This window comes from Canis lupus, chromosome 20, assembly GCF_011100685.1.
Source record: "Canis lupus familiaris isolate Mischka breed German Shepherd chromosome 20, alternate assembly UU_Cfam_GSD_1.0, whole genome shotgun sequence".
Lineage (NCBI taxonomy): Eukaryota > Metazoa > Chordata > Mammalia > Carnivora > Canidae > Canis > Canis lupus.
The window spans coordinates 16006475-16028550 of record NC_049241.1 but is presented as its reverse complement, the minus strand read 5'-3'; the positions used below and the strand labels follow the sequence as shown (position 1 = coordinate 16028550).

The following is a 22076-nucleotide window of genomic DNA, read 5'->3' as shown; positions in this document are numbered from 1 at the left end:
AGAAAAAATTGAAATCTCCATTTTGGAATTCTGAGCCAGTAAAAATGCCCAAAGGCTGTATACAGGGGCACTCTCTTGTTATTTCTGATCTAGGACTTCTTTTGTGGTCAAGGGAGAGAGGAAAGGGGGTTAAAACAAATAAACAATGCTGATTGTATAGAGTGCTATCAGGATTATATCTGGTGCCTTGAAGACCCTCTCCTGACATGACAAAATATGCAAGAGAAAGACTTATCTAGAGCACTCTCTTTCCTTACTATCTCTCCTGTCTCCAGTGAGCTCTACAGCCCTACAGTGAAGTTTTCCCAGGACAGGGATTTTGTCAAATTTATCTGTGCATGCCCTGTGCCTTTGACATAGAACCTGAACTCAATAAATATTGAGTGGAATGAATGTGTCAAAAAGGATGACTACCTAAGGTGTCACCAGCTTTAGGGGAAAGCTCTTCTGGAGGAGATACCCCAAGACATAAGAACAGAAGCTTCAAAGCTAAGGAGAAAAGACAGATGAAGGGAAATCTGTTGCCTGGCCCTGACTGGGCTCCTTCCTCTGTATAGACTACCTAGGAGATCATGGCAAGTATCCTCAACAGCTTTGGATGTGGATTCCTTTTAAATGTTTCCTCTTTGATTTCTAAAATCTAATTGAGATTTGAAGGCACTGCTGTAGAACAGGAAAACGCAAGAGATATCATAGTATCAAACAGCCGTCCGTACTGAGAGTTGAGATAAAATGATTACTTCATTTCCAAAAGTGACTCAAAGTCCTCACCTAAGTAGCAGGAGTGACTGCTGTTTACTTTCTATAACCTTTAAAGACTCAAATACAATGTACATGGGGAAGAGAAAGAGAGGGAAGAGGATTTGAATTAAAATAAGAAAATGAGAGGGGAAAAAAAGTTTTGTAGAGTATTAGGGAAACTGCTTTTAAAATGGCTTTTCAGGTTTATAAAAAAAATTGAAGAAGAAAAAAAGAAAGTTGAGTCCCAGAAGTACATAGTAATTACAAACATATATCTTTGCCAGTTATAGATTAGCTTAAGCAGTAATTTGCAAAGGTCGCACAGCCAGTTCCATGAGACTTTGTGTCTCTGCATGATTCCTATCCTGTCCCTTCTTCTAATGCCTTCTGACCAGACTGGTTTCATTAAGTGCATGGTTTCATGCTGCTTACTGGGAAATGCGGCACCTATGCTTCTATTTGTGTTGACTTAATGCCTTTTTTTTTTTTGTAGTCTAATCATGGGAATTTCCAAAGAAGTTGAAGATAAAACTTAGAGTCGTGATAAAAAGTAAAGAAGGAAAGAAGGGAGGGGGGAAAGAAGGAAGGAATTTTATAGAACCAGATCCTAAACTCAAAGACACAACACTGAGTCCCAGTATGCATTTTTAAATGCCACACCAGACTGCTTATTTCACTTAAATAGAAAAATAAATATGATGCCTACCCTCTCCTACCTCTGTTAAAACATGGCACAGTTGTATACATAGAAAGATTTAAGGATTCACATGTGGAAAACAACTTAAATATTTACAATGATTCCAAGTAGGAATGGTTTTTAGTTCTTGATCTTGGAAATACCTATGTGGGAAAATGCACATTTTTACTTTCTGTTATAAAATTTCTATATGGTCCTGTCTACTTTGAAATTTCATTGTCACTAACTCTTGCTTCCAATAAAGTGTAACTACCTAGAGATGGTTGAAAGGACTCTAAAGAAGCCTATTCAAAGTAACCTTAGTGTATTGCCTACTTATAAAAAAATGGTGTCAATATATATATTTTGACAGTCTCTTCCACTCTTACATGTATTGAGACAGCATACATCATCTAGGTAATAAATGATAAAGCTGAGACACTATACCGAGTTGCCCATCTCTGTTGCCAGATCTTTTCCACTCAACAGATAATAGAGAACATCCTTGATTATTTTTTGCAGGACTGTTTTCACATGACTTACCTAATTTTATGTATTGGCAACTCAGATCAAGCAACAATTCTGAATTTAATTAGCATGTTTCTTATTGGTCCATGTGCCACAAATGAAGTCTGGACTATTTAATGATTACTGTCTTTAGAAATGCCTGTATTTATGGCAGGCTGTCCAAGTAGAAAAGTTTTCCTACAACTGAAAATAGGGAGATAGCATTATAGAGTCCAAAGGCTAACTGGTTTCCTGCTGGGAATGTATGGTCTTATGACATCTACTTCATTCCTTTTGCAGCTACAAGTCATTTAGCAATAGCACCTAAATTGAAGAAGAAAAGGTATGTTCCTGTGGGGAAAAGCAGGATGTATTGCAAAGGGCCCTGCCTTGGGTATTAGAAAACAGGGATTTTGATTCCAGTCGTATCACTGTTGAGTAGTGTGACCTTGGATAAAACCACTGGCGTACGCTCATTCTTTTTTTTTTCTTTTGAGGTCACTGTTTTCTGGATTTATTTAAACACTATACCCATGCAGTAACTGCCAAAATAGAGATTATATATTAGAAATCAATGCAAAACATTAGTGCGCCAGGTTAAAATTGTAGCTATAATCATAGTTTTAATTATATATATATATATATCACTGATTTCCTCAGGTGACCCAGTGATTGAGCCAGACATGATGATTGCTATAAATTGTCAAAATAGCTGAAATGATCTGAGTGGTTGGATTCAGAGGTTTGAGAGCCTTGGCAGCTGGACTGTAGCACAACAGCGTAGTGAGCACCACTCTTTCCTTCACCATTATAGGCCTAGCACCCAGCTCCAACCTGGGACATAACAGACATTTAATATATATTTTATGTGTTGCTAAATCAGTGAAAGTTAAAATTTACTTTGTTTTGTTTGTTTACCTGACAAGACATTTTGCAGTTAAACCCAGAACTTACTTAATAATTGATAGGCCCATGATGTGTTCATTCATTCTATAAATACTTAATGAACACCTATTATATTCCAAATACTATACTAGGTGTTGTGGGTAAAAAGTTAAGCTAGCCAAAAACGTGACACATAATATCCTTTCACAAGAAAGTGTTTTTTTTGTTTGTTTGTTTGTTTGTTTTTTTAAGTTATTGGGAGTCATAAGATCTGGTTTAAGTCCCAACCCTACTTCCCATGCAGTTGATAACTTCTAGCAAGTCCCTGACCTTCAGTAGTCCGCAGTCAAATCACTTGAAAAATGGAGAAAATAGTACTTTTCTCTCCCATATGGTTGTGTGAGACTCAAAAGACAGCGTATATGGAAAGGCTAGGTGATCTGTGTTCTTTCCTGGCCCTGGGTGCATTTATTGCTGGGATCCTAACTAATCTTTATGTAAATCTCAGCTACACATTCTTACCGCTACCAGCCAGGGTAAAAACCACAAATTTTGCCGCAGAAAGGCAAGATGAATACAGAATAAGCTTATCTCTGCAAGGTATTCTAGGCAACTGAGGGAATCAATTCTGCATCTGCTAAATTTGATTAATCACTTCTTTTTTTTCCTCATGGATCCACTTAGCAAATGAATTGACAGAAATCAAAGGCCTAGATTTATCTCCTTGTGCTCAGTGACTGCTGGCTACCTGTTCAGGGATCACCTCATGAATTTAATAGGAAATGTTAACCTGCTGGACAGACAGCTAAAAGTTGTCCTCTGATAGGCAGCATTATAAATACAATGCTTAAATCACCTGAGATTTGGTCAGAGTGCACAAACAATCTCTGAACAATAAAAATAAAGAGAATGTTTTTCCTATTATTGAAAGATATCTGAATTAATAAGTAATCCACCACATTTCTTCCTCATTTATCTAAAAAGAAAGAAAGAAGGAAGGAAGGAAGGAAGGAAGGAAGGAAGGAAGGAAGGAAGGAAGGAAGGAAGGAAGGAAGGAAGAAGAAGAAGAAGAAGAAGAAGAAGAAGAAGAAGAAGAAGAAGAAGAAGAAGAAAGAAAGAGAATCTGCCACATTTTTTCTCTTACTTCCTAGATAAAATAAAGTAAAACAAAATAAAATAAAATCCAGTTATATATCAAATAGTCACTAATAATGAAAATAACAGGCTTAAGCACCATCTATATGTCAGGCAGTTTATCAGACATCAAAGTATACCTTTTTTCTTGGGGATACATTTCTGAGGAACACAGTTGTCACATAGTTATATATGGTTGTGTTTCTACCACTTTTACCTTGGTAATCTCAAAGAGGTAGATACCAAGATACTTTGAAATTCACTGAATATCAAATTTAAAAGTAGAGGTTCTACCCTTTAGCACTTGGTTTCGGAATGTGATCATATTTCCCTGATTTGATGTAAGAGGACTGCTGAACTCTCTAGAACCAATTCCATTACCTCTATCCACTTGGGGTTGGAGAAAAAGAGAGAGAGGGAGAGAGGGAGAGAGAGAGAGACAGAGACAGAGACAGAGAAGGAGAGAGAGGAAATGCAGAGTTACAAACAGACCTTCTCAAATCCATGAATCTTGTGTGCTTTGTCCTATAATAATGATACTATTAAACTCTGTGTGGCCCTGGGTCCCTTGGCACAACACATGTACCTTTTGGGAACATATGAAACCCTTAGGTAGCATGGAATCTAGTAGTGGTGCTTTTGCCTTTGAGCCCAAAATTAAGCAGGTCCACTTCCACCTGCATGGCACTCCTACACCTTGACACCCCCCTCATAAACACAATAGTCAATTGTGGGAGGTGCTGGGGGAGGAGGAGTTGAAAAATGGCAGTGAATGAGTGGAGAGAGGAAAAAGAGATGAGAGAGGAGATGAAGAGAGGGAAGAATGAAAGAGAGGAACAGGGCGTTCTCGGTGCCAGGAAAGAATTGATGGTTATTTAGCAAGTCATTTGATCTTTCTTCTATTCATGAGTAAAAATGTACCCTTGGGAGGCCTTATTTAAAAGTCCTTAGCTGAGTGACATGGAAGATGAACAGAATAAACATTAGTTTGTCTTCATTCCACTCTTTGCTAAACTAGTTGGACAAAGTAGTTCCTTTGGTTACATAGCCCATTGCCCAACACTTTGCTACCAATCCATGTTCTCCTTACAGCCTTTTCACAACTGTTTTACCTTAGCTAGTGGGGATCCATCTGCCTGAACGTAAGGGAGCCAGTTATATGATGTTTCCTTCCTGTTTGACCATTCTCTGTGTATCTTTCAATATCTACTTTTTAAATCACCACTGTTTCTTTTTTCTTTTGCTTTTAACCCCCAGTACTTCGGCTTAATAAAACACCCCCTCCACAAATCTCAATTCAGTGCAACTTTAACCAGAACATAGCAACCAGCAAGCAGCCTTCTCTATCTCTTCCTCCTCCTTGCAAAGCTTCCTAATGGAACAAGCAAATAAGCCTAATTTTATTTTGTATCACCAACTACTTAATGTAATAGTGCTTAGTACATCAGGTAGCATGAGTATCAAATAGGCAAATGAACCATATGTTCCCATGTTTAAGGAAGAATGACAGTCTGCATAATGCCAGGCTTATTACAGTCTCCCTTCTGTGCTACCTCTTTGTAATAAAATTTTAAATTGTTCATACTCAACTCCTGAGAGTCTTGTTAAGGTGAGCCTTTCCAAGGGAATACATGCTGAAGATGTCAAGAGCCATCTGATACTCCTGCCTCTATCACGCAAAGATTTAACAAGCTAAAATCCTGTGTGCCCCTGTCAGTCTTGCCCTCATTTTTCCCTCTTGCCATCCAATTCTGCTTTCTTTATCCCCACTGGCCTCCACTGGTCTGGATCACTGACCTTTTAGCACTATGAGTCCAAAACCACCTGCCTGCCATGGTCAGAAGAAGCTCCGGTTCATTAGAGATGTAAAGCCTGCCTTTAAGCTCAGCCTGCCCAGCTGGGTGTGCATTCTTTTATGCCACTGCCTTGGGTTACACTATTATTGCTGTAGTTCCCTATTCAAAATGTCTTAATGATGGGCAATAACATCCTGTAGCTTTAAAGCAAGGGCAAATATGACAAAGCAAAGAAGTTCCACAAATAAATAGCATCTTATATTCTTGCACTTACTGTATCTTGTAACAGAAAATACTTAAGCTTTGTTTTAGAGTTGCTGTGAATTCGTTGTCTCTATCAATAGGCTTCAAACTTAATCATACATAAGAACCTTGTGAAAAATGCAGATCCCAGAGCAATGTCCAAGATTTTCAGTCAGTAGGTAGGAAGCAGGGGCTGAGGAATCTGAGTTTTTATAATAAAGTCAAGTCCTCGGTTCTCAAGAGAAGCTGAGATGTTTGAATACCCCTTAGAGAAATATTTGTTTGATGCAAACATATTACTTGAAAAATAGAAACCATTTTATCTCCTTTCCCCCCAGAACTTTGATTCCTATATTAAAATGCTTGATTCTTTATCTTATTTCACTGCTGAGGAAATAGAAGTCCTCATTTTAGTTACTTTTTAAAAATATTAATACTATTGGCCTTGGAATGATATTTACTTACTTTAGTATTTGCTTCTAATTTCTGAGTGACATTTGTATTTTCCAAAGTTTACATAAATATTCAACAGCAATAACTTTATAGATAGAAAAGGTCAGTTATTAGTGCAATTTATACAAATGACCTTTTGTTCTTAGTTTGACTTTTGAGGGAAGAAATGATTACTTGATTTGCCTAAAGTACAATGCTCCTTAGAAAGAAAATGTTTGCTCTACAGGTTTGTGTTACACCCTTATTTTCTCATAGATGCTGATGGACATATGGAAAATAAACCAATAGAAATAAATACAAAGGATAGAATTGCTATCTTAGAGAAACTATGATCCAGTTGAAGAAATAAAAGCCCAACCAACAATGTGAAAAGTGAGTCTTATTAATATCTTCACAATGAAGAGTCAGGCTTGTCAGAGCATTTTTGTAGTCACTGGCTATTGTTTCCCATTTTTTTAAATCTTTTTTTTTTTTCTGCCTTTTTTCCACAGTAGAACTGTGTTTAGGGGAAGGGGGTGCTTTTGTTTTTGTTTTTGTTTTGCTTCCAAATAAAATTTATGCTGGAGCCCATTTCATACATACAGTTCAGCTAAAACTGAACCAATCTGGCTAATGCCCCAGAGGACAAACCAGAGCCTCTCAATGCCCCGTCCACCCCCCCAACTCCCCACCCTTCTACCTGCCCTCAGTACCCACAAGCTGCCTTCCTTCCAGCAGCCTGTGGTGTGCCCTATGAACGCCCTGTATCTCCTGAGAGCACAGTTAGAGAATTGTTGATTTGGAGTGACAAATCTGATTCTCAAGTGTGACTTGTCAAACTATTCATTTATTTATAAGCATAGTTGCAAACCAATTTGACAGGCCCTGTGAAAAAATTCTGGGTTTATAAATTTGAATGAGCTCCGAGTCTCATGGGGGAAGCAGACAGGTCAACAGCTCCAGTGCAGTGGGGCATGTGTCATCACAGACAGAAGATGGTGAGGACTGACTCGGCTTACAGGAGTTCAGAAAGGCTTCAGCAGTTTGGAGGTAACTGAGCTGGCACTTGAAGGGTAGGTAGGAATTTTTCCTAGTAAACAAAAGTGGAAGAACTGGCTATATATGTGGCTGTCTACTGCATAGTCATTGTCACATATGATGCCAGTTAAAAGGTTTGGATATGCACTTACCTTCCTCAATGCAGTATATTATTCCTCTAAGTACAGACACATCATTTTGTAAGCCATCCAACGGTTGACTCTGACTTCTTAGGGATGCTTGGATACACTTATATGTTAGAAGTTATTCACATTTATACATATGTATAAAAGTTATACACATTTTTTAATTCTATCTCAGATTTAATCAACCAAGACCATCAGAAATCTGTCCTTCTCATTATTGACCCTGAGTCTCATCAAATAATAATAATATTACTGGTAATAATATCAACTTATAGTATCTGTCATGGGTGGGTAGTGTATTAAGATGTTAGATACATCATTTCATTTATTTTTTATAAGATGCCTATTAGGGGGTATTATTTATTTGTATTTTTTTAATGGTTAAACCTAAGATTTAGCAAAGTTAAACATCACATCTACCGTCACAAAGCTAGTGAGTAATAGAAATGCATTCAATTCCAGGAGGCTCTGACTCCAAAGTTCTATAATCCTAAACACCACAGTGTAGGCCTCTAGTTAGTTTTCTGGCATCATACAGCATCTGTCTGTAGAGCTAAAAGTAGGCTGTCATACTATATACATTATTTGTTCATTATTTTTTCCAGTTCAAATTATAATTCTTCCAAAAACAGTGGCATATACAGTCAAATTCTATTTTTCCATCAGTAAAAGGTATAGAATAGGTCTATATGTTGTCATAGCACTGATAGGCAGAGTCTTAAATCAGTCCCCTTAGTGGCTTAGCTTCCTACATCTATGATATTCAAATGACTGATTGGATTTTTAACGTAACATGCAGTATAATTTATGGTGACATATGGACATAGAAATGCAAATTCAATAAATAAGGGTAAACTCCGTAAGTTCCATGAAGGACTTTATGTAGGTATGAAATTATGTATTATAATTAAGAAGAAGAAATAATTGGACTTAGCAGACAAGGAGTCGCATCCAAGTTGGTATCTCATTCTCAGCCATGTTTGTAAGCTTAGCTCTGTAGACTCTGAAGAATATAATAATTCAGTAGCCAAAAGGGATTCAGAACTGGAAACTCCATTCATATCCACTGCCAAAACCACATTCAAGATGGCAGGGGAAAGATTTCCCAGATACACCATGTTCTGAAATAACAAAAGGACAAAGCTAGAATGAAAAGGGGCAATAATCATAAATGTCCAGCCCAACTCCCTCACCTGTTTTTCCTTTTTAATGCCTGTGGGAAACCAAGAATTTCAGGGATAAAATTACTGGTTTAAAGTCACAGGGCTGTATTTGAATCTTGTCTATCTATCTCAAAGTATGCTGCAGATACAACTTTACATTTTAGACTTTCCAAGTCTTAAGGAGATCACACAATAGGTTTATCATCATAAATGTAATTAAAGTGTAGCCAAAAATCCTGATAATGTTTGAACTTCTCCATTCCTTTCTGCACAGCTCTCCCTCCCATTGTGTTTTCAATTGCTTCTCCTCTAGTTATTTTAGGAGCATACTTCTTTAAAAATGTCTTTTAAGTCCTGTGTTCACAAACTTTCTTGTCCTTTGTCAGCTTTATAATTTCCTATATTTTCTTTTGATTTGCTTGGGTTGTAAGGCATGTTAGCATATGAATCTGTATTAATTCCCTTTTGTGTGTTCTCTGGCATCCCAAAATACTGCGGCAAATGGAGACACTTTTCTTTATCTTTCCTTTCCTTCTACTGAACAGCTAAATACTCCTCTTAGGCCTCTCCACTGGATTAATTTAGCTAAGCTTTCCATCTGATGCTGTTTTGTTAATGTTAAATCACTTTTCCTTAACATTTCATGAGAATCAGCCTAGCAGCACATTCTGGCATGCCATCAGAATTAAGACACATCATGACACCAAATAATTATGTTATTTAGCAACTGCTCTTATCTGCCATCTCCTAATTTGTGTCACAATTCAGTCACCCAGAATCTGTGTTTTTGTTGTGTGTCAGCCACTACAAAGCTGGTGCTTAAATTATTTGGGTATATTAAACAAGGAGTCACATTTTGATGAGTTCTAAGGTCTGAATATCTGATTTGAAGTTTAGGACAGTTGAACATGGGAACTTAACTTTGAAACATTTGGCTGCTCACACCAATCAATTACATATTAGGCATAAAATACAACTGCTGAAACCAGAAATTAAAAAAACAAAAATTAGACACTGGCATCGGTGATGTTTTCAATTCCATGTAAATTAAAAAGTGTTTGAGTCCATTTTAATCTCCAGGTAATATTTCTAAACAATCCTTTGCAAGTTAAACCCTTTCAGTTAGTTGTGTAATGACCCCCAAATCATGTTTGATTAATAAGATCTAGGAAAGCATATCTTTAGTTATTTAATGTGTTTAAAATAGATGTTCCTCTTGTTTGTTGAAAGGGGTGTTAAAGGGGGCAACATAAAGGTACCCATGCATGACTTTTCCCTAGGCACCAAGAGAAATGTGCTTTCTGACAAAACATAGCAAAATCGAATTTATTTGTGCTTCCAACTGGTGATGCCACTTCATGTAGGTTTTCTTTTTTTTTTTTTTTTTTTTTCCTGCCTTACCTCCCATTGAACATATAAATTTAAATATACTGTGCTTAATGTAACTCAGTTCAGGAGACCAAAGAAATATTTGTCTGGAAATTATTTGTCTGAAGCTAGGACAGAGGCTAAGAAAATACTACAGATATAATTGCTGTGTTTTCTGTGAATCAGTTAATTAGAAACACCCTCTCCAGCCCCAACAGGGTCCACAATAACTTCAAAAGATTTTATGATGGCCTTTGTTAAAACTTTAGTTTTGTGATTGGAATTGTACAAAAGAATGATTAAAGTTTACTCTATATATTCAAGCCTTATCCTTGGTAAGTCTGATTTGAATTTATCTCTCCAGTTCCTGTGCTACTTTATACAGTGTCAGCAAACTAACAAAAAGTCGATTAGCCAAATAACCACTTTGCTTATACCTATGCCTAGCATTTATTTTTAAGCAAAGAGGTTATCTAAGTCACTTGCTGTTGGTTTGCTGAATTTACTGATAATATTAATAAATATACATGTAGACCTACAAAGAAAAGGCTAAGGATTTCAGAGTAAATGCAATCAGAAAGCATATTTACCAAGTACCCATGAATTATAGATATTTTTAAAGATTACCAAGAAGTCAAGAGTAATAGTTACCATTTTGGGAGCTCTCATTATTCTCTAGGCTTACGCTCAACATCTTTAATACATTTAAAACTTAATTCTAAAACAAATCGATGTTGTTATTATTACCATTATCCCCATTTACATGTGAATTTTACAAGGAAGTCAAGCACAGCCAAAAAGGGGGAGCCAAAACACAAAAAAGCAAGCTGACTTTTGAGTCCATTGTCTTAAAACCTCTATATTACTTGCCTCAAAAAACTTAGGCTTACAGTCTATTTAGAGACGGAAAACTTTTCTAAAAAGAAAATTGTGATAAAGGAGCTAGGGCAGTATAGCGAAGCAGATTTAATCTTTTCAATGAATGGTGTTGCAACAACTGAACAGCTACATTGGGAAAAAAAATAAATTTTTAAATGAATCTAAACACAGACCTTAACACCCTTCACAAAAATTAACTCAAAGTGAATCATAGACCTAAATGTAGAACACAAAACTATAGAAATCCCAGAAGGTGGGGCACCCGGATGGCTCAGTGGTTGAGTGTCTGCCTTTGGCTCAGGATGTGATCCCAGGGTCCTGGGTTTGAGTCCCACATCAGGCTCCCCACAGGGAGTCTGTTTCTGCCTTTGCCTATGTCTCTGCCTCTCTCTGTGTCTCTCATGAATAAATAAATAAAACATTTTTTTAAAAATCCCAGAGGATAAGGAGATAAGAGAAAACCTAAATGACCTTTGGTATGGCCATGACTTTTCACATACAGCAAAGGCAGACTCATGCAAGAAACACATAATAAGGGATCCCTGGGTGGCGCAGCAGTTTGGCGCCTGCCTTTGGCCCAGGGTGCGATCCTGGAGACCCGGGATCGAATCCCACGTCGGGCTCCCGGTGCATGGAGCCTGCTTCTCCCTCTGCCTGTGTCTCTGCCTTTCTCTCTCTCTCTCTTTGTGACTATCATAAAAAAAAAAAAAAAAAAAAAAAAAAAAAAAAGTAAAGAAACACATAATAAGCTGGACTTCATTAAAATTAAAGGGAAAAAAAACCACAACCCCTGCACTGTAAAAAGCAGTACCAACAGAATGAGAAGTCAAGCCACAGATGAGGAGAAAATATCTGCAAAATATTCTGATAAAGAACTTTTATCTAAAATATGCAAATAGTGATTAAACTCAGGGATAAAAAAATAACTCCAATAAAAAAATGGGTCAAAGACCTTAAGAGACATTTCACCAAACAAGATATTTAGGTGGTGAACACATATTTGAAGATTCTCCACATATTTCAGCAGGAAAATGCAAATTAGAATGAGATGCTGCTCCATGCCTATTAGACTGGCTAAAATCTGGAATACTAACACCAAATGTTGACTAAGATATGGAGCAACAGGAACTCTTATTCATTGCTAATGGGAATGTATTGTATAGCCACTTTAGAGAACAGTTTGGAGGTTTCTTATAATACTGAATATACTTTTTCCATGCAATCCAAATATCACACTCATTAATATTTGCCCAAAGGTCTTGAAACTTATCTCCTGCACACTATAATTCATAGTATTTTAATTCATAATTGCAAAAATCTTGGATGCAAATAAGCTATTCTTCAATAAGTAAATGAATAAAAAAACTGGAGCAGCCCAGGTGGCTCCGCAGTTTAGCGCTGTCTTCAGCCCAGAGTGTGATCCTGGATACCCGGGATTGAGTCCCATGTCGGGCTCCCTGCATGGAGCCTGCTTCTCCCTCTGCCTGTGTCTCTGCCTCTCTCTCTCTCTCTTTCTGTCTCTCTCATGAATAAATAAATAAAATCTTAAAAAAAAAAAAACTGTGGTACATCCAGACAATGGAATATTATTCAGTGCTAAAAAGAAATGAGCTATCAAGCCATGAAAAGAAATGGAAGAATTTTAAATGCATGTTAGTAAGTGAAAAAAGCCTATCTGAAAGGTTATGTACTGTGTGATTGCAATTATATGGCATTCTGCAAAAGGCAAAAGTAGGGAAACAGTAAAAAGATCAGTGGCTGTCAGTGGTTTGGGGAGGGAAGAATAAATAAGCGGAGCACAGAGGAATTTTAGGTCAGTAAAAATACTTCGTATGATACTATAATGATGGATATATATATATATCATTATATATATTTTTCCAAACCCCAAGAATGTACAACACCAAGAGTGAATCCTAAGGTAAACTATGGACTCTGGACGATTATGATGATTATGATGTTCCTTGGTTGTAACAAGTGTACCACCATTGGGAATGTTGATAATATGAGAAGCTATGAATGTGTGGGGGTATATGGGAAATCTGTACTTTTTTCTTGATTTTACTGCAAACCTAAAACCACTCTAAAAAATCACTTAAAAAGAGAAAATTCAAAATACAAGGTAGCATAATTATTCAGGTAATGATTTCATAGGAAAAGTACTCACTCAGGATCAGAAAACATACATCCTGGCTATGGCTAAGTAAAGTATTAAACCTCCTTGCGTATCAGTTTTTTGATATGGAAAAATTACTAATCTTTAATATTTGGAGAATGAGGAAGAGAAAATACAGTAACATGGTCAAGAAGTTGCATGTTTTTGCCAGGTTCCCTGGGGAACAGCTAAAGGTGAGGCAGGTACATATGGGGCAACAATGCAGGATCATATTTTATTGCACTGGCCACTGACTCACTTTGAGAACAGAAACACACAGCTGGTAGTTTGGCATCAGTCTGACATACGAACTATCTCCAGACAGAAGCTCTGTGGGAACAGTCTTTGGAAGGAAAGAAAAGGGGACTGGTCTGCTGGCTGCCATTTTATGATGGGATTAAATTATTTGAGCCTTTGACAGCCAATGACACTGAGAGAACCAGGGACAATGTATAAGGTGTGTTTGTAATAGTGGGAATCCAGGGTATGCTTGGGAAGATGGATGGGCGTCACATAAGCAGATTAGAGGGCAAATCCTGTGCTACGTACTTGGGGAAGAGCCTTTTTCCGGGTTTCATCTGGTAAGTCTGTGAAGGATATACTCTTAAAAAAAGATTAGCAAATTATGCACATTTGTTTTCTCTTTGGGACAACTCTCTTCTGAAAAGAATATCTATGCTCTGTCCTGAATGGCAGACAAGTAAAAGAGACAACATATTTAACAATTTCTTTCATAAATTTTCTTGAATGTCCTGGTAACTGTTTTCTCTCATTTAGAACTGACTGAAGATTCTAAGTGTATTGTGTTTTACTGAGAATGTTCTACATCATTTAGTAGAGGCTAAATTTTATTTTCTGTCACTCATTCAATCATGTCTCAAGATAGCACTTCTTTTTATTCTATTTTCATCTCTTTCTCTTCTTTGTGTGTGTGTGTGTGTGTGTGTGTGTGTGTGTGATCTCATTCTTGTTTTTGTTGTTAATGCTCTGATGGTCTTATAAAGAATGATAAAATAGGGTTGCATTAGTCCATTGATTAAATCTTTATATTTTCCTTGGCCTGAGATGTGAGCTATTTTCTGTGTATAATTACCATTAGAGCCATTTAAAGTTATTGACTTTAAAAGATGGAAAAGAGAAAGTTTACTTTAATTTAAATGAGCTAGCTTTGATATTTACTTGTTTGTTGATTATGTCAGTCATTTTTTGTAGTTTGTTAAAACAAGGAATTATTAAGAGATAGTTTACTAAATGACAGTGAAATTGGCGTAGATATCACACCTTAGCTATGATAATCAGGTGCTAAAATTATTAAAATGTAATATCAATATTTGATCTAAAATGGAATCCAGTGGGACATTTTACCTAAAACCTAAATTGTGTAGAGTCAGAATTTATACACACTTTTCTACTTCATATCTAACTCATTTTAATCCAATCTATTTTGCATTTTCTAGATATCAGTAAAATTAGACCGTCAATTAAAATTTCATGGTCTACAGTATTATCTTTAGACAGAACTGGAAGCAATACTCCAGTTAATAATCTAACTATAAAAATAGCAGTATTGCTCTAGTTTCAGCAATAAGAAGTTATAATTGCCCAATGCCCTAATTTCTTTTAGTTTAAGAAATTTAGCTATTGGTAACCTGCATCCTCAAACTTTGTGATGGACTATCGTTGATACCAAATAAACAAAAAAGGAGCCTTCATTACTTCTGATTCATGTGGGATCTAGGTATACAGATTTGTTTTCTGTATGTAGGTTAACCAGAGATTGGATATATAGATTCACTGAAGTCATAAGTAAATGAGAATGCTAATCTCTTTTATATTTAGGAGATTTATAATAAACAGGTTATCACATGCCACCCAGGTAGCAAGGATAAAAACATTCCACATTAGTCTTTCTGTAATTCCTCAGAATGACATAAAATTTGACATGTTTCAGGTAAAAGAGTCCTATGAGTTCATTTGATTTGTAATCCATCTTCTGGGTATTTCATTCACAGTAACACATCAGGTAAAGGCAAAGGATCTGAAATCAGGCAAATGGGTAGACTATTACTTTTGTTTCCTGTTTATGCCATGAACATTCTCGATAGGAAGACTGAAATGGATGTTCAATTACTTCACATAGTGTTCCTTCAATTTATCAGCTAACCTTAAAATGCTTACATATGTTGGTGGCTGCTATCCACGTTTTGTTTTCTAATACCACCATAAAATCTACCAATGTCACCTGTCAGAACAGCTTGTACTTCTGAATTTCTACCTTTTTTATGCCCAGAATGCAATTAGAGGAATAATATAGTATATCACAAATGCCAACTATTAATTTTTCAAATGTTGTGTGGTCATGATACATCTACACATGTAAATGTCTTCAAATTCTAATTTTTACAGAACATTTTAAATGCAAATGCCTCAATTTGTGATTTAATCACCTAAATAGAGTACTAATCTTTGGTAATTTGGGGGAATTTTTTTTTATTTGATAGTGAAAACAGCTGAAATATTCTAATTAAGTGAACATTTGAGAATAGAGACTTGGGAGAAAGGGCGTTTATTACTTAACTATGAATCGATTATATTGGAAGTGCTAAGGAGGAAATATACATTCAGTGTAAGTTGAGTTTCAGAACCCAGTGACACCAAACCCAACACAGTCCAGGAACAGATAACCATGTTAGTTAAAACCTCAAAATGTACCACCGAATCCAATCAGACAAAAGAGTTTTAAGGTATCAGGCATGAGTAGGAACCAAAATGAGAATCAAAAATCCAAGTCTGAATCATGGAGGAGAGCAAAGGCCAAAGACTAGTAGTATCACTGAAGAGTAAGCATGAGAATAACAGCTGGCATTTAATTAATTCAATTATCATAGCAACCCTATTTCCCTTCCCAAAATAAAAATGAGAACATTGTGGCTCAGGAAGAGCAACTTGACAAGTACACAGACAGGAGGTTGCATGAATTCAGCGGAGGGTCTTGGGCAGCGAAACTTACTGCTGGGAACAGTCTTCCTGGCATTCGGCTCCTTTCAACAAGCCTGGCATGTACCTCTCGGGTCTCTTTGTTCAAAATGAAGTGTGACAAAAGTTCATGGAGTTACAGAAGTGCCTATATTCCTTGGCAGAATGAGAAACTGGTTCATTAAAAACCTACCTATTGACTGCTAAGTAGCAGTCAGGCATAGTGCTAAGCTAAGCATTTTAAATAGTTTATATCATTCACTCCTCATTACTCTTTGACACAGGCAATATCAGTATCCACATGGTTCCAATGAGAAGCTGAGGACTTGGAAAGTTGAGTAACTTGGGCCAGTGGTTACAAATATTTAATGTTAGGGCTAAGAGTCAGTAGCAGGCAAAGCAGTTTGACCTGAAACTCCTTGTGTGATAATAACTCTGATAAATAATACCCTCTTGCATAGGATGGTATAGAAAGGAAGAAAAATAATTCTTAGTATTGCCATTGTTATCGCCTCATGTTTGTGGTCAGACTCTCACATAGTAGGGAATATCAGACTTGCCTTTAAGATTTCACAAAAGTTGAGAACCCTGAGAAAATGTGCATGTGGACTCTCTGACAGTGAGAGTAAGAATCTTCAATATTAAAGATTATTCTGTACAAAGATATATACATATATAAAATAAGTAAACCGCTCAAATTTGTGTTCTTAGTAACTATCCTATTTGTAAACTATGCTTTGGAAACTTGAAGTGAAGGAGCACTTGCTCAAATAGTTGCTTCCTGGTCCATAGAGAATGACAGGTTGCAATCTTGGCCCTATACTACCTAGTGAGTAATGTGAGTGAAATAGTGCTTTTTTCCTTGTCTCAGTTTCCCCATCAGGAAAGTTGGGCATTTTAACAATAGTGAGCTTAAAGGTTTGACTTAAGTATTCAGTGAGTTGACATTTATTATACAATTAGTAGAGAGCCTGCGTAGAGTTGACTTGTAACAATAACCTCCTTGGACTTTGATCACCGAATTTAATCATAGAAAAGTGTGTTCTTGGGACACCTGGGTGGCTCGGTGGTTGGGCGCCTGCCTTCGGTTCAGGTCTGATCCCAGAATGCGGGATCGAGTCCCTCATTGGGCTTCCTGCGGGGAGCCGCCTTCTCCCTCTGCCTGTGTCTCTGCTTCTCTCTCTCTCAGTCTGTGTCTCATGAATAAATAAATAAATCTTTTCAAAAAAGAAAAGTGTGTTCTTGGTAATTAACACCCTATTTCTCATCTTTCTATTATATAATATTGTGCTTGAATTCGGTAGATATTAGTAAGTATTTGCTGAGAAAGTTTAGAAGGAAGAAAGTCTTAGCATTGCTCCATTTCCATTTATATATTTAAATTGCTATTATTTTTTGTCCCTTTATCTGTTTCACCCAACACCCCCCTGCCCTCCCACCACATGCTTCCCCTCTGGTGACCACCAGTTTGTTCTCTGTATTTAAGACTCTTTTTTTGTTTGTCTCTTTCTTTGTCTGTTTTGTTTCTTGCATTCCACATATGAGTGAAATCATATGGTATTTGTCTTTCTCTGTGTAGGTCACTTAGTATTATACCCTATAGGTCCACTCCTGTTGTTGCAAATGGCAATATCTTTTTTTTTTTTCCGCTAAGTAATATTCCTTTGCATATGTACCACATCTTCTTGATCCATTCTTCCAGGGATGGACAGTTGGGTTGCTTCCCTACCTTGGCTATAGGAAGTAATGCTACAGTAAACATAAGGGTACATATATCTTTTTGCATTTGTGTTTTTGTTTTCTTTGGGTAAATACCTAGTGGTAGCATTACTGGATCATATGGTAATTCTATTTTTTGAGAATTGATTGATTTTTTGAGGGATTCCATACTGTTTTCCACAGTGGCTGCACCAGTTTGCATTCTCATCAATACTGTACAAGGGTTCCTTTTTCTCCACATCCTCACCAACACTTGTCATTTCTTGCCTTTTTTATTTCAGCCATTCTGAGTGTGAGGTAATATCTCATTGTGGTTTTGATTTTCATTTCCCTAATGATTAGTAATGTTATTATGTTATTATGTTTCTGTTGGCTGTTTGTATGTCCTTTTTGGAAAAATCTATTCATGTCCTCTGTCCACTTTTAAATAGGATTATTTGGAGTTTTTGGTTTTGATTTATATAAGTTCTTATATATGTTGGATATTAACCACTTATTGGATTATTTCCTTTACAAGTATCTTCTCACATTCAGCAGGTATCCACTTATTGGATTATTTCATTTACAAGTATCCTTCTCACATTCAGCAGGTTGACTTGTCATTTTGTTGATGGTTTCCTTTGCTGTGCAAATGCTTTTTATTTTGGTATGGTCAGTAGGCTAATTTTACTTTTGTTTCCTTTGCCAGAGGATACAAAGGGGAAAAAAAATGTTTCTATGGCTGATGTCATAGAAATTATTGCATATATTTTCTTCTAGGAGTTTTATAGCTTCAAGTCTCACATTTAGATGTTTAATCCATTTTGAGTTTATTTTTGTATACAGTGTAAGAAAGTGGTCAAGTTTCATTCTTTTTCATGTAGCTGTCCAGTTTTCCCAGCACCATTTGTTGAAGAGACTGTCTTTTCCTCACTGTATATTCTTGCTTCCCTTGTCAATGGACTAATTGACTATATAATCAAGGGTTTATTCCTGGGCTTTCTATTCTGTTTGTAAATTGCTATTGAATTTTTAGAAGACGTACTACTTTAAATGATGCTCACATATTTTCATTTAGGCTTTTATTGTCTATTAGCATTGTAACCTCTGCACTAAGTCCTAATATAAATATAAATATATATGGTATGTAATCCATTACTTTATTGCCTATGGTTCCCTCTCTATAGCTATATTCTCTTAGCTAATTATTCACAAAAATCTTTATTTTTATCACTAGGATGTTTTCTCAATTTTTTTGATAGTCAAGCTTATCTATACTTGTGGCTGTGTTTTGTTTTATTTTTTTTTATTTTTTTATTTTTTTTTGTGTGTGTGTGTGTTTTGTTTTAAATACCAAAGAAGCTTATATGAAATCAAGATAAAATATTTTAATATATTTTATTAATATGTCCTTTCTATTACTCCAGATACCATTTTAAACTACCTTTTAGAATATTCCAAAAGAAGAATTTAAAAAGTCAGTCTTTATATTTATCTATGAATATTACCAAAATGATGAGTTAAAATGTTCCAGCTAATTTTTATAGGTGCATTCTTCCTTCCCTGAAAATGTCAACTGTTTAGCACAGTTTAATTTTAGTTATTTGGTCTTTCTTTCTTTCTTTCTTTCTTTCTTTCTTTCTTTCTTTCTTTCTTTTCTTTCTTTCTTTCTTTCTTCTTTCTTTTAATTACTTCTGCTAAGCCATATTTTAGTACATGACAGAACTGGGAATTCTCAGGGCTTTTTTCTTTACTATTTTTCATTTAATTATTCTACATGAAATTAGGTCTATGATTATGTGGTTTCATTCCATCTATGTTATCATAGATTAAGTTTTCTTACTATATTTTGCCATCTCTTATTAATTAAAAAAATTAAATGATAAGTTGAAATATTCATACTCTTTATCATGTTATGTTTCTATTAATAGTTAAATTTCTGGTTTTCTATATCCTAAGTTGCTATGGAGAGTTATTTTTTATAATCTGTTTTTAATAAGTGATAAATCAGTTTGGTTACTGATTTGGTTATTTTCATAAAGTACTTAAATCTAACCTTTTTTATCTTTTATATATTTTTGCATATTGGTCTTATGAGAACAGTGTGGATTCTTGCTTAGAGATAAAGATAAGCTTACAGACTAAAGTTTAACTTATAATTAACTGATCGATGCTTCACAAACCTTATTGTGCATGCCAATCACTGGATATCTTGTTAAAATGCAAAGTTTGATACAGTAGGTTTGGGAATGAGACCACATTTTGAGAAGTAAACACAGATGACTATTCTAAGGGCATCTAATGATGATTCAACAGGAACTTCTTAAACATCATAATTAACATGAAGAATTAATCTACTGCAAGTAACTATGGATGTTCTGGAAAGAGGATGAGTGCTGGAGATAATCAGAAACAACTTTCAATTTATTCTCTAATATTTACTAGCTATTTACTCTTGGACAGATTGTAATTTTTCTCAGTCTGCTTTCTCAGTATTTCAGTCTTAGGCACTTGAGAAGTAACGGTTGACTGATTAAGATTTCAACAGAAATAATAAATTTCAATGATGACAATTTCAATTCAATTTAACAAACATTATTGAACATATACCATGAGCTTAAAAAAGGTAGTAATAAACCACTCTTTACATGAATTGTTCTTTTCTGAAAGCTAAGTGAAAAATTGTATGACATATAAACATTGGCATTGCCAGCTGGGAAATTTGTCTGATGGCCTCTAGATACCAGCAGATAAATATTTTATATCATTTAAATGGTTTTATTGGCCAAAATTTAACATTTCTATGTTGCTGAAAATTCCTGGGTTTTCCTTAATTCTAGAGATAAGTGATGCACCCAATTGCTTCTCACATTGATCTCTTCTAATTAAATCAGTTTCAGAATTATGTTTGGCCTGGAGTTTGCTGCGTATTAGAATAGCTTTACTATTACAGTGTCATTGATGGTATGATTCAACTGTTAATGTAAATCGAGATCAAGAAATCTAGACATTTCAGAAAATAAATGCGATATCAAGTGTCTGCTGCTGGGGAGTACTCCAAGATAATGACTTAAACAAAAATCTGATTATATGCCATGGAACATTCTAAACCCAAATGTGGCCCCAGCTACTCACTTGATGAGAGAATGTGGAACACATCACTAATAATAAACCCAACATCAGGAGCTGGCTTCAGACAAATTGTAGTTGGCTGATATTCCCTAGGTTTCAAATTGGGTAATTAATTATATTAGCTACATTTTGTGTGATACACATATTAGGCACAATGATATGTTTGCAATGAAACAAATACTGTTTGGTATTGTTAATGGATATGACATGCATGGCAGTTGTTATTATGTCTTTCTTTCTTTTAAAATTACTGTTGTGACAAATTAGTTTTCATCACTTATTTTTGCACAACACAACCCTGACTACCTACTAGTATTTTAAAAGCATGTTTTTAAAAAGTTGCTAATTATATTTATAAGACATAAAATTTGGCACGTGCTTTAAGTTTTCCTTTTTTTTTTTTGTCTCTTTATTAAAACATTTGATGGTGATTTTGTCAAGAAGCCAATCTTGGGGTTTCCCTGATTACAATAGTGGTCTAGTATTTGCTTTTGATTATTTCTGAGTTTCAGAGAAAACTTAAGAATCATTTTATGGAAAAAAAAAGAATCATTTTATGAAAGATTAGAACTTCTTATGCAGCCATCCCTTTATTATGTGCTGTGTTTACATATATTGTAGGACTGTTTAATTAAGTCTGATTCATGAAGGCTTCATTCTTTCTATACTCTAACTCTATTTTTTATGGGATACGCCACATAACTGGATAAGCCTGGGCCCTTTGGCTATGAAACCATGTAGATGGTTCCTTCAATTCACTAGCTCTGGCAAATACTGTTATTGAGAACCCTGTTGTTTGGTGGTTGAAAGTGCTAAATAAGAGCAGTTTATAAAGCTACAACTAAACAATGTAAAAACTAGCCTGCATTTCTCTAATGCCAAGTTCAATTTTCACTAGAGAGTTGACTTTTCAAAATGCATAGTGAGGAGTTGCATTTATTATTAACCAAGCAAATGGGCACTGTAGCATCAAGCATCCATTTTATTTTTAATGGGCATAAAAATCTAACAATGATAATTCAAGTAATAGTATGATAATGATCAGTACTGTGTCAGAATAAAAGCAAATATCGTTTGTTCTACTATGAGGATTCAGAGATTGCTCAC

The 22076-nt window shown here is 35.6% G+C and overlaps 1 protein-coding gene across 2 annotated transcripts in view; it reads left to right on the top strand.

The window, feature by feature from the left end:
* CNTN6 (contactin 6) overlaps window positions 1–22076 on the top strand; it is a 270512-nt gene that overhangs the window by 200243 nt on the left and 48193 nt on the right. The gene's annotated exons all lie outside the window — the stretch shown is intronic.